Raw genomic sequence first — 17,551 nt, forward strand, 5'->3', positions numbered from 1 at the left:
ACCTTCTGTTAATACCCATATTGGCCAATTTGGCCCAGAGCCTACCCCTGGATACAGAATCAAATGCTGCCTTTAGGTCCACAAAGGCCGCATACAATGACTTTTTCCAATGTTTCACATACTTATAAACAAAATAATCTAACACTAAGCAGTGATCAATGGTGGAACGTCCAGATGTAAATCCTGCTTGTTCAATTTCTAGCAAATCATTATGGTCTAACCATTCACACAATTTTAGGCATAGGTGTTTTGTATAAAGTTTGCAGATCACATTCAGAAGACTAATTGGTCTATAATTAGATGGATCAGAGGGGTTGCCCTTTTTAAATATAGGAACAATTATAGCCAGTCCCCAATCTTTAGGGATTTCGGTTGTCTTATCTATATATGAGAATAGATTTGCAAGAACCGGGGCCCACCAGTTTATTTGCGCTTTCAGAAGTTCAGCAACAATGAAATCACTTCCTGGGGCTTTGCCAGATTTCATTTGTAGAATTAACGAAGTGATTTCAGTTTCAGAAGTTGGGGGCCATGGGGTATCATTATCTAAAGGGATGTTAAGTAGCGCAGGAGGTCGATGTTCCCTAAACAGCACTTTATAGTGCTCTTCCCATAAATTTGCAGGGATTATTGTGCCCTCGTTAGGAGCTTTGGTTTGACTAGAGATAATTTTCCAGAAGCTGGTATTGTCTTTTTCTATTGATGCTTTTATGAGGGCCTGCCAGATGAGAGAGTCTGCGGTTCTTTTTTTGGTTTTTAGTAACTCTTTGTAGTTCTTTTTTTTAAGTTGTAACTCTAATTTAGTAGTAGGGTTAGGATTTTGCTGGAAGACCTTAAAGCATTCCCTGAGTATAAGTTTTGCCTGGGTGCATTCGCGGTCAAACCATTTCTTGTTGGTAGGGAATTCATTGTGGCTAGATCTCCTGAGTCTTGACAATAACGGTTGGAGTTTTCGGATTAGTGTATTATAATGGTCAATTGGGGAGGTCTCTTCAATATCGTTGGAGGTCAGATCAGCCCAGAGGAGTTGACCTTCCATTGATTGTGTCCAAATGCTAAAGTTGTTATTAACATAAGGGGACCATTTAATTCTGGATCTGCCTATTTGTTGTAAAACATTAGGAACAGATGTCTGTGGGGCGAGCCCACATCTAGAGGGTTCCCAAAATTCAGTCCTTTTAAGATTTAGGGGTAAATGGTCACTTTCGGTTCTTATATCTACGGTAAATTCAATATGTTCATCAAAGAGTTCTTGGGAGACAAGAATGTAGTCAATAACAGAATGTCTTAAGCCTGACCAATAAGTAAATTGGCCAGGGCAGTCTCCCGAGGAGAGGCCGTTTAAAATGACAAGGTTTAATCTAAGTGCCATTAGAAAAAGACATGTACCAGCAAAGTTGGTGACTGGGTCAAGTGAATGACGTCTAAATAGAGGCCAATGTTCATCATTAGCATTTAGGGGACCCATTCCACTTTCGTTGATTAGCTGTTCGTCTGAATGGCCTAACCTTGCATTAAAGTCCCTACCAATAATTAAGGAGGCAGAGGGAAACTTATTTGAGACAAGGAGAATGCAGTCTTCCAGTTCGTTCCAGATGTTTTTAAGATCAGTTTGTTTCATAAGTGGATGGATATAAACATTGATGCATATGATCTTAAAGTGGGTAGAGAATATTTTGACAGCCAAAATCCATTTTTTTATCGATTTTCAATTGGGTAGGGTGGGTTCCTAGGTCTGTCGATACGAAGGTGCTCAGACCACCCGCCGGTCTTCCGCCTTTTGTGCCGATTGAGGCACAGGAGTGGAAAGCAAAATAATTGTGTAGATCAAAAGGATTTTGCATCCAGGTTTCTTGGAGCAGGATGAGCTTGAACTGTGATACGTAGGTTAGAACGTCTTTGTCCATTGTTTTCGATTGCCACCCAGCAACGTTCCAGGATAGTAATAGAGGTGAGAGTCATTTTGTCTCTTCAATAGCATCTAGGACTTTCCCGGAGTTGTGGAAGATGCAACCATTGGGTGGTGAAGTCTCCGGTAATGTGATTAGGGGCGCCACAGAGATTTCGGCGTGGATTTCAGTTGGGCAGATTAGGGGGGTGTGTTCTGATGTGACCTGAGGAGATTCATATTCCATTTTTCGCTCCAAGTTAGGTGGAGTATTTGCCTCTTTTGTGGGCGCTAGGTCTTCAGAGTTGCGAAGATAGAGTAATAACTCATCTAGTCTTTCTGTTATCTCTGTTTGTTCAGCTTTTGGGAGATGGGAGAAGGAAACAAGTAACTCCTGCTCCATCGAATTCTCTAGATGAGTAGCCTTTGACAGGAGGGGCATGGGGGTCTCTGTCCAACTAATTAAGTCTGAGGGTGGAGAGGTAGAGCTCATAGTAGGTGGGGTGCCCTCAGTTTTAATTGCTTTCCTTTTAGCTGGAAAGTAGGGTATAAGAGGGCAAATCTTAGTGTTGATAAAAACTCTTGTAATAAAAATTCCAAAATTAGTCAGGGAGCTTCGTAGAGACATCATATAAGTTGGAAACTTTTTAGATTCGAAGGTGAGCAGTATCCTCTGCCTGTGTGGCTTGCTGTAAATGTGGACAGTGGATTTCAGATCGATGGAAAGGGGATTTACGCCCAAAAGCTCAGCTAGATGCCTTCTTGCAACATGTATAGACGACCAGTTAACAACCTGACCTTTGAAGGGGAGGATAATTAAACAGAGTCTAGTGGCTTGTAGTGAAAGATTGTAGGAAGATGTGGTGTGTAAATCTTCCATAGTTTGTTCATTTTCAAATTTGCAGCCAGTCTGCGAAGTTGAGTGCAGTAGGGCAGGTACTCTGAGAGTTGGTTCGGTCGTATCCTCCGGTGAAGCGTCTATGGGGCTGACATTAACTTTTGGGGATACAAAGGATATGATCTTCTCTAAGGAGCCTTTGATGTCTCTTATGTATTTGAAGATATAGTCCACGGTTTTAGCCACTAGATCTAACGTGGTAGAGTGTTCAAGTAGTAATTCAGAGAGATGGTTTTCTTGTTCTCTGATGCAGTCTTCCGCCTGAATGGGCATAGTTGGAACCTTTTTGGGGCCTTTTGGTCTCGTGATGGTGTTGTTAAAGGGGTTAGTGGGTTGTTTAGCGGAAAGTTCCTTCGGTGTAGTTTCCTCATCTATTATCTCTGCTAATGGAGAGAAGCTATTCGAGGTTGGAATATTAAAAGTATCCTTTGTTTTTCCATGAAAGAATTCGCTGATTTTGGTTTGCTTGGTGAGGGGCAAACATGCCATTTCCTCTAAGTCCTCAGATTCTCTGCAGCGTTTTCCAACCCCCCTCCTCGCTTCAGCAGGGCTGTCGAATTGCTGAGTCATCTCTCCCTTTACCTCGCTCTTCTATCTTCCCTAGGTTTTTCAAAGAGTCGAGGGAGTATTTTCCTTGAAAGTATCCTATTCAAGGAAGAGTAGTGTGCCAAAGGTTATCGGCATAACACTAAATTATGCTCCGTCTGTGCCTCCAAACTTGTGGTGGGAACAGCCCATGAATCTTCCTGTAAACTCTTCGCGGTGAGGTGCTTAAATTTATCTGAGCTCAATGTTCATTAAAATAGTCTTTAAAAGGAGTCTTTAAAAGGAGTAAGATAGTCTTTAAAATAGTCTTTAAAAGGGGTAAGAGAGAGTAAAAAGATAAAATCAACGGGCTCACATTAGTAGAGTGCAGGTCGCCATCATACCGGAACAGGAAGCTACTCATCTTTTCATCTTGGCATGACGACCTAGTTGCTGCACCCCATCCAACACACTAACGTGTCTCAACACAGTTTGGAAAGCTCTGACCTAGATAGGCCTTCTCATCTTGGCATGACTATCTAGTTGCTGCATAACCACTGAATCCACCTCTTATGCCAACAAAAGGGTGCTGGCAACATGTCTCTAAAGGGTTGTCATGTGGAATATGGAGCAAGCTGAGTTTTTGCTGCTCCAAAGAGCAGGACCCAAACCCATGGATTCAAATTCCAAGAAAGGTTATTTGGACTAAACCATAGGAAGAGCTTTCTGATGATAAGAGCTGTTCAACAGCAGAATGGACTATCTCAGAAGGTTGTGGGGAAACCCAGCCAGATGGGCGGGTATATTATTATTATTATTATTATTATTATTATTATTATTATTATCTCTCCTTACTGATTGTGAGGGCTGGGAAAGAAAGCATCAAATGGTGACAGCAGAGGGAAGGGTTTATGCACGTAATTAGCAAAACTCTAGGAAGGAAAGACACACCTGACACATCCACACCTGCAGCCTGGCTGTGACAATTGCATTAGTGCTGCTTGTGCACCTCTAGGCTTTTTAATTTACCTACTAAGCAAAACCTAATGAGATCTAATTTTTTGCAGCCCAATAAATCAAGATTGTCAGGGAAGGGAGATTATGATGTCCTTTGACTGCAGAAGAACAATATGTACCCAAGTAGTGCAGCTCCTTCTGTGTTACTAAAGACAATGTTTGAGGACAGCCTTTTTATACACTTTGTCTATAAGAAGAGGAAAGGGCTGTCAGAGCCAAGGTTGCACCTGCAAGGTGAACATCCAAAGAGCAACAGAGTAAAACACTCACCATCATTAACCACCAAGGGCTTCTCATAGGCAGGAATGGGGGGTGGGGGTGGGGCTGACTCCCAAGTCCTGTGTCTGGGCTAAGAAGCCTTTCGGAGAAGCACACAGCCACTCCTTGGCTTTCTGTGGGGCAGCCAGGTGTCTCTTCTTGCCAGCTGGTGTGCTCAGTGACCAAACCCCAGTTTCCTATAGCTCAAAAACCACACTCCACTTTCACTGCTGGAAGGATTATTGTTGTTTTATTATTAAGTGCATTTATATCCCACTTTTCTTTTCTCCCATGAGTTCCAGGTGGCCTTCTCCCCATCCTCACGTAATCCCCACAACAACTCTGCAAGGTCATTTAGGCTGAGAGGCCCCTGTGGTCACACCCAGGGAGCTTCATGGCTGAGTGGGGGATATAAGCCACCCTCTCTCACTGTGATGTTGGCATCACTGGATCAAGTTCATCAGTTTTGTTGAACATTAGTTCCAACTGGATTTGGAATAGATGTGCAATTTTTGGTTGCTGTGTTGAACCAGGTGGCTCTTCTGAATGGTTCCAGTTACAGATAGGTAGCCGTGTTGGTCTGCCATAGTCTGAGTCGTCAACAGGCTCATCACAGCTATCTGCCAATCACCCAATCCCACCACCCTTCTGAGTAATACCCCTCCCCACCTTCTCACTATATAGAAGGGTCTGGTGACTTCTGTTTCAGTGTATCTGAAGAAGTGTGCATGCACAGGAAAGCTCATACCAAGAACTAACTTAGTTGGTCTTTAAGGTGCTACTGGAAGGAATTTTTTAATTTTCTTCTGAATGGTGTTTATTATAGGGTTGGGGGCCCTTGTGGTGCCTGAAAAAGCTTGCTTTAAAGTTATATTGTAATAGCCCCTCTTATTTTTCCCCACTGGCATTTCCCCCCTAAATCTTAACAGCTGCTCGACAGACAGAAGCCCATTAGGTAAAAGCAGGGGAGCTTGGTGGGCCGATGGGCACCTCCATAGGTGTACCACTGTATCACCTCACTATAAGGCAGTGGAATAGAAGGATTGTGGGAGGGAGGGAACCACATTTCTCTGGATCAGGTGGATTTGTTGGGGAACCTCTTTTAGCTTGAAGGTCGTATTCCCTTCTAGGAAATCTGGCAGGAGCCACATGCCAGTGGGCAGAGAAGCAAATGCAGCCCTGTTCAGGGAAGTTTTTAATCTGTGATATTTTAGTGTATTTCTGGTTTTTATGGAAGCCGCCCAGAGTGGCTGGGGAAACCCAGCCAGATGGGCGGGGTACAAATAATAAATTATTATTATTATTATTATTATTATTATTATTATTATTATTATTGCTGTTGCTGTTGTTTTTGTTGTTGTTGTTGAATAATTTTCTTTATAAAAGAGATAGAGAAAAGCAAGAAAAATGAGTGTGAATGAAAAAAATAAAAATACTGTTAACTACCATACATTAATATACCGATGTGTATATTCTTATTATCCTAACGAACATATAAATGTCAGTAACCAAATAGATTCTCTGTAAACTCATTCCAGATATCATTGTATTTATCCAAAGAAAGTCTGTGTCTATAAGCTGTCTGTTTATATGTTCCCAATGTTTTCATGTTGCTAAGTCATTGATTAAGGGAATCATATCTCTCTTCTTCCAATTCATCAATCTTCTTTGGCGATCACTTGTAGCCGAGTAAGATTGTCTTCCAGAAACATGGTCTTAACCGAGATGTAAGTGACTGTGGAGGCCAGTTCTGGATCCACACGTCCTTCCACAGTGGGGACATAGGTTTCCGGGTGGGAGTTGATCATGGTGAAGGTTTGCCAAACATGCCTTCCTCTTAGTGCATTTCTCCCTTGCGCCCTGAGTTCGAGTGCCTTCAAAGCACATGATACCGTTGGTAAAGGCTGTTCACCAACTGGAGCGCTTGCAGGCCAGTCCCAATTGTCCATATTTATACTACATTTTTAAAGATTTGCCTTGAGAGAGTCTTTAAACTTCTTTTGTTGACCACCAACATTGCGCTTTCCATTTTTAAATTTGGAATGGAGTACAGTGGTACCTCTGGTTACGACCTTAATTTGTTCCGGAGGCCCATTCTTAACCTGAAACTGTTCTTAACCTGAGGTACCACTTTAGCTAATGGGGCCTTCCGCTGCTGTCGTGCCACCGCCATGTGATTTCTGTTCTCATCCTGAAGCAAAGTTCTTAACCTGAGGTACTATTTCTGGGTTAGCGGAGTCTGTAACCTGAAGCGTCTGTAACTCGAGGTTCAACTGTAGTTGCTTTGGAAGATGATAATCAGGCATCTGCACAACATGGCCAGTCCAACGAAGTTGATGTTGAAGAATCCTTGCTTCCATACTGGTGATCTTTGCTTCTTCCAATACACTGGCATTAGTTCATCTGTCTTCCCAGGTGTCAGAGCCGCCCCTAGGTCCCAGCTCACAAAGGACCAACGCCCGGCTGTAGTTATGTACAAAAGTCTTTATTGAAGTTCAGTTTCCATTTCAAAGCCGCAGCGTGCAACTCTACGTCTTAAAGGCTAGACCGGCGAAGTTCCGTCTGAATCTCCTCCCCTTCCACACCAGTTTAAGACTCTAGCCTTGCTCCACCTCTTCCTTAGCTCCTTCCTCCTCTGGGCCCTCCTGCCCGCTTGACCGTTCCTCTTGACCTTCCTCTTGACCGTTCCCTCGCTCTCCGATGGAGGCGTGGCCAACCCTGACTCATCTTCTCTCGCTGGTGGTGAATACGCTGGCCCCGATACCTGGGACTCCTCCCCCCCCACTACGCTCTGGTGGGGAAGCTGGTCCTGATTTCCAACTGCTGCTCTGGGAGTCCCCGCTGGCCCCTTGCTTCTGGGGTGTCAACCTTGGGGCCCCCCTTGCCCTGGCCATCGGCGCCCCCTTCTGTGAATCTTCCGATTCGCTGGAGAGGCTCATGGAATCTCTCGGGCTACTGTCATCTTCTCCTACGCTGCCCTCGGATTGCTCCCCCTCGCTCTCCATCTCCTCCCCTCCCTGTGCTCCCGCTGCGTCCCTGACACCAGGTGATGTGTAAAATTCTTCTGAGACACCGTTTGTTAAATAGTATGAATGATGGATGAAGGACACGGCTTTGTTAGATTCACAGCTCTTTATTACAGCTGTTAGAACTGCTCCTGGAGTCAGACTCACTGCAGCCTAGCTGGCTGCTTTATATTATACTAAGTAACTTGTAACAGTAATGAAATATACTCAGAGTCGCAAAGTGATTTCATGCTCTTTATTCTGCTCATAGTGGTGAGGAGGAATGAATGAATGTCCCCGCAAAGTATCTGCTTTATATACGTGTCAGGGGTTCAGGAGCAGAGACACAGGGGAGAGAGGAAATGGAGAGCGAAGGGGAAGAATCTGAGGGCAGCGTAGGAGAAGATGACAGTGGCACGAGAGATTCCATGAGCTTCTCCAGCGAATCAGAAGATTCCCAGAGGGGGGCGCCGAGGGCCAGGGCAAGGGGGTCCCAGGGGGGATGCACCAGAAGCAAGGGGCCAGCGGGGACTCCCAAAGCAGCAGCGGGAGATCAGGACCAGTTCCCCCACCAGAGCGTAGTGGGGGGGAAGAGTCCCATGTATCAGGGCCAGCGTCTCCTCCAGCAGGGAGAGAAGATGAGTCAGGGCTGACCACGCCTCTATCGGAGAGTGAGGGAACGGAGGGGAAGTCAGGAAGCAGTGATAGGAGCAGTGTAACGGTCAGGAGAAAGGTTGCCGGCTGGGCGCGCGCGCCAAGTTCGAATGTACAGGTGCGTGGGACAGCAGAAAACCCGGATTGGGAACCAGGTCCTAAAGCCCGCCGGAGGCGGGGGGAAGACTCAGGGGACTCAGCGTCAGAAGAGTCTAGATAGGGCAAGACCCCAGCGGGCAGGCGGACCCAGAGGAGGAAAGAGCAAAGGAAGAGGTGGAGCAAGGCTACAGTCTTAAACTGGTGTCTGGGGGGAGGAGATTCAGACGGAGCTTCAGCGGTCTAGAGTTTGAGACGTAGAGCTGCGCGCCGCGGCTTTGAAATCGAAACTGAACTTCAATAAAGACTTTTGTATATAACAACGAACTGGCGTTGGTCCTTTGTGAGCTGGGACCTCGGGCAGCTCTGACAGTAAGCTCCATCTCCATAAAGATTGAACCCTCGCAGCATGAGTTGGCGCAGCGAGGGGCAAAACTTGGTGTTTTGCGAGCTCACGAAGATCGGCAAAGATGACTACAGAGGACAAGGTGAAAGACCTGCAAGAAGCAGTCACGAGGCTTTACGCAGAAATAGCAGCATCCAGAAAGAGAGAGGAAGAAGCAGTAGCGCTCTGCCGGGATCTGCAAACCAGGTGGGAACGTTTGGGCAAAGAGGGACTGCCAGGACCCAAGCCGGAGGGAGTTGGCCTCGGGAAGAGGGGGGGCAGCATCGTAGCCCACTTCGACGGGAACCTGCAGCAGTATCCTAACTTCAGAGCAGACATAGTTTTCGCGCTCAATTTGCTTCGGAAAGACTTTAGAGATGAGGAGGAGAAAGTAGGCTTCATAATAACTCATCTGCATGGGGAAGCTAAATCATGGCTGAGCAATTTATGGCGCGAAAATGACCCCGCCCTCCAAGATTCAAAAGCCTTTATCAAGGCTATGGACGATTGTTTTAAATCGACGGTAGATGTGGATGTGGCCAGGAGGGAAATGCATGGGCTGAAGCAGGGCAAAGCCACTGTGAGACAATATCACTCCCGCTTTTTTGCGTTAGTAAATGTGCTGGGCTGGGAGAAGGACTCCGCTGCCGTCAGGGATCTGTTCTGGGAGGGGCTGAATGGGGCCGTGAAAGATGAGCTGGCGAGGGGGGAGAGACCCAACAGCACCACAGAAGTCATCCAAAGAGCGCTGGCGATAGGGGTGCGCCTGGAAGAACGCCCTTGGAGCAGGGATGAGGGACGTATGGCACGCACACCAGCCAGAACAACTCCCTTCCTACCCAGAGAGACAGCGCGCGCGCAGTGCACACCTCCACTGGGGGGGGAGAAGAGTCGATGGAGATAGGTGGTGCCAGGGCTCAGACGGCAACCAAAGCCCAAACACCAGGAGCAGTCAAGGCGAAGGCCCCTAGAGGGAGCAGGAAGTGTTATATCTGCGACAGTGCACAGCACATGGCCAAAGAGTGTCCCCAGAGGCTCCAGAGGCACACTGCAGCCGCAGCAACAGTAAGGGGAACAGTTCAGCAGGGGGAACAGCTGCAGGGAAACGACGAAGCCTGGTTGGAGGCAGAAGCACTGGGGCCCAGCCAGGCGAGTCAGTGAAGCAGCCCCGAGATTTTACAGCCCACAGACCCCCTCCCGCCCAAACCAGTAGTGCAACTCACCGCATCGCTCCAGCTGCCCAATGGACTCACCCTGGAAGTCCCTATTACCATTGACTGTGGTAGTAATGCAGACTTTGTAGGAGTGGATTTCATCAAACAACATCGCATAGCGCTCCTACCAGCCACGATGCCCCTGAACATCGCCACGGTCGATGGCAGAGAGCTACTGGGAGGACAGGTGGTACAGCAAACACTGCCAATGGTAATGCAAATTGGAAATCACCGCGAAGTCATCAGCTTCAACGTCACCCACCTGTCGGACACGCCCACAGTATTGGGCATGAGTTGGCTGGATAGGCACAGCCCGGCATTAGCTTGGTACCAGCGTCAACTAACCTTCGGCTCCTCCTACTGCGCAAAACACTGCATCCTCGCTACCGCGGAAGAGGAGGGGCACGAGGATGAACTACAGCTTCACTTAGGCATGGTGCAAGCGGTACCCAACAAGTACAAGGCGTTTTTGGAGGTCTTCTGCGAGAAGGAGGTGGACAAGCTACCTCCCCACAGGCCCTACGACTGCAAGATTGACCTCCTGCCGGGGGCGACGCTGCCGACTGGGAAACTGTATTCCATGTCTGAAGACGAACTGCAAGAACTCAGGGAGTTCATAGAGCACAACTTGAAGCGGGGATTCATCCAAGAGTCCAAAGCAGTGGGGGGCAGTCCCGTGTTTTTCGTGAAGAAGAAAGACACGCCCCAACGGAGGCTGGTAGTTGATTACCGAATCATCAATTCCAGGACAAAGCCCACAGCATTCCCCATGCCCAAGATCGACGACCTGCTCGCGACGGTGAGGAAGGGACGCATCTTCACCAAGTTGGATCTACGAGGGGCGTACAACCTTATACGCATGCGGGAGGGCGATGAGTGGAAGACGGCCATGTTTACGCCTTTAGGCACCTATGAATATCGAGTTATGCCGTTTGGTTTGCAAAATGGCTCCCATTGTTTCCAAGCCTTCATGCACCACGTGTTAGCGGGACTCCTCTACAAGAAGTGCGTCTGCTTCCTAGACGACATCCTGATCTTCTCGGAATCGCAGGAGGCTCACGAGAGAGACGTCAAGGAGGTCCTGCAGAGACTACGGGAGCACAGACTTTACGCCAAGCTGGAGAAGTGCCAGTTCGACGTGACGGAGGTGGATTTCCTGGGCTATAAGCTGTTCGACAAGGGACTCGCCATGGACAGCGCCAAGGTCCGCTCGGTGTTAGACTGGAAGAGCCCGTGCAATCGGAAGGAGGTCCAGAAGTTCGTCGGCTTCGCCGACTTTTATCGCAAGTTCATCAAGGGGTTCGCGATGGAGACGGCGGCCATCACGGACACCCTCAGCTCCAAGAAGAAGAAATTCACCTGGACGGACCAGGCGGAGCAGTCCTTTCGGAGACTCAAGCGTCTCTTTGCGTCCGAAGAACAGCTGCTACACGTCAACCCCAGCAAACCAATGAGGGTTGAAACGGACGCCTCGGACAGAGCGGTGGGGGTGGTCCTGTTGCAGCAAGATCCGCAAGGGGACTGGAGGGTGTGCGCATTCTACTCCAGGAAACTCAGCAAGTCGGAGCAGAACTACACCATCTGGGACAGGGAGTTGCTGGCCATTCATGCAGCCTTCAAGGCGTGGCGGCACTTCCTCATCGGAGCCAAACACACAGTGCAGGTCCGCACGGACCATAAGAACCTGGAGTACTGGCGCACGGCACGGTTCCTGAACCAGAGACACATCCGCTGGGCGGAGTTCTTTGCAGATTTCGACTTCCGGATAGAATACATCCCAGGAGACAACAACGTCATGGCGGATGCGCTATCCAGGAAACCGCAGTATCTCGAGGAAGCGGCACCAGTGGCGGCCAAACACATTTTCGCACCTGTCAGGGACGCAGCGGGAGCGCAGGGAGGGGAGGAGATGGAGAGCGAGGAGGAGCAATCCGAGGGCAGCGTAGGAGAAGAAGACAGTAGCCCGAGAGATTCCATGAGCCTCTCCAGCGAATCGGAAGATTTACAGAAGGGGGCGCCGGTGGCCAGGGCAAGGGGGGCCACAAGGGGGACACCCCAGAAGCAAGGGGCCAGCGGGGACTCCCAGAGCAGCAGTTGGAAATCAGGACCAGCTTCCCCACCAGAGCGCAGTGGGGGGGAGGAGTCCCAGATATCGGGACCAGCGTATTCACCACCAGCGAGAGGAGATGAGTCAGGATTGACCACGCCTCCATCGGAGAGCGGGGGAACGGTCAAGAGGAAGGTTGCCGGCTGGGCGCGCGCGCCAAGTTCAAATGTACAGGCAAGCGGCACAGCAGGTAGCCCGGATAGGGAACCAGGTCCTAAAGCCCGCCGGAAGGAGGGGGAAGAATCAGGGGGGTCAGCGTCAGAAGAGTCCAGAAAGGATGAAACCCCAGCGGGCAGGAGGGCCCAGAGGAGGAAGGAGCTAAGGAAGAGGTGGAGCACGGCTAGAGTCTTAAACTGGTGTGGAAGGGGAGGAGACTCAAATGGAGCTTTGCCGGTCTAGGGGTTAAGACGTAGAGTTGCACGCTGCGGCTTTGAAATGGAAACCAAACTTCAATAAAGACTTTTGTACATAACGACAGCCTGGCGTTGGTCCTCTGTGAGCTGGGACCTAGGGGCAGCTCTGACAGTAAGCTCCATCTCTCTATAAAACCTTCGCAGCGTGAGGGACGCAGCGAGGGGACAAAGCTTGGTGCTTTGCTAGCTCACAAAGATCGAGAAAGATGAGTGCCGATGAAAGAATAGCAGCCCTGCAAGAAGCAGTCTCAAGGCTTAACTTGGAAATAGCCGCATCCCGGAAGAGAGAGGATGACGCAGCCGCTGCCTGCCAGGACCTGCAAACCAGGTTGGAAGTGTTGACCAAACAGGGGCTACCGGGTGCCAGACCAGATGGGATTGGTCTAGGAAAGAGGGGAGGCAGCCTTGTGTCTCATTTCGATGGGAGCCTGCAGCAGTATCCTAACTTCAGAGCAGACGTAGTTTTTGCGCTCAAATTGCTGGAGAAGGACTTTAGAGATGAGGAGGAGAAAGTGGGCTTCATACTGACTCATCTCCATGGGGAGGCTAAAGCATGGCTGCACAATCTATGGCGCGATAATGACCCAGCCCTCCGAAATGCGGATGCCTTTATTAAGGCGATGGACGCTTGTTTTTTATCAGCGGTAGATGTAGATGTGGCCAGAAGGGAGATACATGGACTGAGACAAGGGAAAGCCAATGTGCGCCAATATCACTCCCGCTTTTTTGCATTGGTCAACGCGCTGGGGTGGGAAAAAGACTCAGCTGCCGCCCGAGACCTGTTCTGGGAGGGGCTAAATGGGCCTGTTAAAGATGAAATTGCGAGGGGGGAGAGACCCCAGACCACTAAGGAAGTCATCCAGAGAGCGCTGGCGATAGGAGTGCGGCTGGAAGAACGTCCTTGGAACAAGGATGAAGGACGTTGGGGACGCACACCAACTAGATCACCTCCCTTCTTTCCCAGAGAGACAGCGCGCGCCCAGTCCACGCCTCCCATGGGAGGGGGTGAAGAGCCGATGGAGATAGGTGGTGCCAGGGCTCAGACAGCAACCAGAGCCCAAACACCAGGAGCAGTAAAGGCGAAGCCTCCTAGAGGGAGCAGGATGTGTTACATCTGCGAAAGTGCTCAGCATATGGCGAAAGAGTGTCCCCAGAGGCTCCACAAGCACACTGCAGCCTCAGCAACAGTAACAGAAGCATTTCAGCAGAGAGAACCACAGCAGGGAAACGACGGAGTCTGGCTGGAAGCGGAGGCACTGGGGCCCAGCCAGACGAGTCAGTGAAGCAGTCCCCAGAACTCTTACAGCCCACAGACCCCCTCCCACCCAAACCAGTGGTGCAGCTCACCGCAGCCCTCCAGTTTCCCAATGGGCTCACCATGGAAGTCCCGATTACCATTGACTCTGGTAGCAATGCAGACTTTATAGGAGTGGATTTCATCAAGCAACATAGCATAGCGCTCCTGCCAGCCACGATGCCCCTGAAAGTAGTGACAGTCGATGGAAGAGAATTGCTGGGGGGACAGGTGGTACAGCAAACGCCGCCAATGGTGATGCGAATTGGAAATCACCGGGAAGTCATCAGCTTCAATGTCACCCACCTGTCAGACACGCCCATAGTATTGGGCATGAGTTGGCTGCACAGGCACAGCCCGGCATTAGCATGGTACCAGCGTCAGTTGACCTTCTGCTCCTCCTACTGCGCAGAACACTGCATCCTGACGAGCCAGGAAGACGAGGGGCAAGAGGATGACCCACAGCTACAACTGGGCATGCTGCAAGCAGTACCCGGCAAGTACAAGGCGTTTTTGGAGGTCTTCTGCGAAAAGGAAGCGGACAAGCTGCCTCCCCACAGACCCTACGACTGCAAGATTGACCTCCTGCCGGGGGCGACGCTGCCGACGGGGAAACTGTATTCCATGTCTGAGGATGAACTGCAAGAACTCAGGGAGTTCATAGACCACAACTTGAAGCGGGGATTCATCCAAGAATCCAAAGCAGTGGGGGGCAGTCCCGTGTTTTTTGTGAAGAAAAAAGACACGCCCCACAGGAGGCTTGTAGTTGATTACCGGGTCATAAATTCGAGGACGAAGCCCACAGCATTCCACATGCCCAAGATTGACGACCTGCTGGCGACGGTGAGGAAGGGTCGCATCTTCACCAAGTTGGATCTACGTGGGGCGTACAATCTTATACGCATGCGGGAGGGGGACGAGTGGAAGACGGTCATGTTTACGCCCCTAGGCACCTATGAATATAGAGTTATGCCGTTTGGTTTACAAAATGGTTCCCACTGTTTTCAAGCCTTCATGCACCACGTCTTAGCGGGACTCCTCTACAAGAAGTGCGTCTGCTTCCTGGACGACATCCTGATCTTCTCAGAATCACAGGAGGATCACGAGAGAGACGTCAAGGAGGTCCTGCAGAGACTACGGGAGCACAGACTTTACGCCAAGCTGGAGAAGTGCCAGTTCGACAGGACGGAGGTGGATTTCCTGGGCTACAAGCTATCCGACAAGGGACTCGCCATGGACGGCGCCAAGGTCCGCTCGGTGTTGGACTGGAAGAGCCTGTGCAATCGGAAGGAGGTCCAGAAGTTCGTCGGATTTGCCAACTTTTATCGCAAGTTCATCAAGGGGTTCGCCATGCAAACGGCGGCCATCACGGACACCCTCAGCTCCAAGAAGAAGAAGTTCATCTGGACGGAGCAGGCGGAGCAGTCCTTTCAGAGACTCAAGCGTCTCTTCGCGTCCGAAGAACAACTACTACATGTGAACCCCAGCAAACCCATGAGGGTTGAAACGGACGCTTCAGACAGAGCCGTGGGGGCAGTCCTGGTGCAGCGTGACCCACAAGGGGACTGGAGGCCGTGTGCTTTCTACTCCAGAAAACTCAGCAAGTCAGAGCAGAACTACACCATCTGGGACAGGGAGTTGCTGGCAATTCACGCAGCCTTCAAGGCGTGGCGGCACTTCCTCATCGGAGCCAAACACACAGTGCAGGTCTGCACGGACCATAAGAACCTGGAGTACTGGCGCACGGCGCGGTTCCTGAACCAGAGACACATCCGCTGGGCGGAGTTCTTTGCAGATTTCGACTTCAGGATAGAATACATCCCAGGAGACAACAACATCATGGCGGATGCGCTATCCAGGAAACCGCAGTATCTCGAGGAAGCGGCACCGGCGGCGGCCAAGCACATTTTCGCACCGAAAGCATGGGCATGCGCCTCAGCCACAGTGGACCTGGACACGGTACGTCGCGCGCTGCAGATGGACTCCTTCGCACGAGCCAAGATGGAGGAGGTGCGAAGCGGCAAGGCGAAGGACGACGAGTTCCAGATACGCGACGGACTGCTCATGAGAAAAGGGGCCCTCTACGTGCCAGGAGACGACCTCCGCGCGAAAGTACTGCAGCAGTTACACGACGCGCCCAGCGCTGGGCACTTCGGCAAAGACAAGATGGTGGAATTAGTAGCCAGAGACTTTTGGTGGCCCAAGATGAGGGGGAAGTCGCGGATTACGTCACGAGGTGCGACACATGCCAAAGGGCCAAGCCAGTACACAGGCCGCCGGCGGGACTGCTGGAACCGCTACAGACGCCGCTCGAACCGTGGGAGAGGTTGGCCCTGGACTTTGTCATGGATCTGCCCAGCTCGCGGGGCAAAACAGCAGTACTCGTGGTAGTGGATATGTTCACCAAGATGGCCCACTTCATTCCTTGCGCGAAGGTGGCCACAGCGGAACAGACCGCCAAGCTGTTCATAGACCACGTGTTCAAGGTGCACGGTCTACCACGGTCTATCCTGTCCGACCGGGGGCGCCAGTTCATCTCGAACTTCTGGCAGAAGTTGATGGGCATCCTGAATGTCAAGATCAACCTAGCGTCGGCAAGACACCCGCAGACCAACGGACAAGCGGAGAGGGTCAACGCCATCATGCAGCAGTACCTCAGATGCTACGCGAATCAGCAGCCTTCAACATGGGTGGACTATCTACCGCTGGCCGAGTTTGCCTACAACAACACGAAGCACGTGTCCACGGGGGTAACACCGTTCTTCGCCAACAATGGGCGGCATCCCAGAACCTTCCTGGGATTAGAGAGAGTGGGGGAGGGGGAACCACAGGGAGCAGAGGCCTTGGCAACGGAGTTACCAAGGCTTTGAAATGGAAACCAAACTTCAATAAAGACTTTTGTACATAACGACAGCCTGGCGTTGGTCCTCTGTGAGCTGGGACCTAGGGGCAGCTCTGACAGCACCGAAAGCGTGGACGTGCGCGGCAGCCACCGTGGACCCGGTACGTCGCGTGCTGCAGACGGATTCGTTCGCACAATCCAAGATGGAGGAGGTGTGAAGAGGCACAACGAAGGACGACGAGTTCCAGATACGCGACGGACTGCTCATCCGCAAAGGGTCCCTCTGCGTGCCGGGAGACGACCTCCGCGCGAAAGTGCTGCAGCAGTTACACGACGCGCCCAGCGCCGGGCACTTCGGCAAGGACAAAACGGCGGAATTAGTAGCCAGAGACTTTTGGTGGCCCAAGATGAGGGGAGAAGTCGCAGAGTACGTCACCAGGTGTGACACATGCCAAAGGGCCAAGCCAGTACACAGGCCGCCGGCGGGACTGCTGGAACCGCTACAGACGCCGCTCGAACCGTGGGAGAGAGTGGCCCTGGACTTTGTCACAGATCTGCCCAGCTCGCGGGGCAAGACGACGGTACTCGTGGTCGTAGACATGTTCACCAAGATGGCGCACTTCATTCCTTGCGCGATGGTGGTCATGCCGGAACAGACCGCCAAACTGTTCATAGACCACGTGTTCAAAGTGCACGGCTTACCGCGGTCCATCCTGTTTGACCAGGGTCGCCAGTTCATCTCGAACTTCTGGCAGAAGCTGATGGGCATCCTGAACGTCAAGATCAACCTAGCGTCAGCACGGCACCCGCAGACCAACGGACAAGCGGAGAGGGTCAACGCCATCATGCAGCAGTACCTGAGATGCTACGCGAACCAGCAGCCCTCGACCTGGGTGGACTATCTGCCGCTGGCCGAGTTTGCCTACAACAACACGAAGCACGTGTCCACGGGGGT

Source organism: Podarcis erhardii, assembly GCF_964252035.2.
Source record: "Podarcis erhardii genome assembly, chromosome: 12".
Lineage (NCBI taxonomy): Eukaryota > Metazoa > Chordata > Lepidosauria > Squamata > Lacertidae > Podarcis > Podarcis erhardii.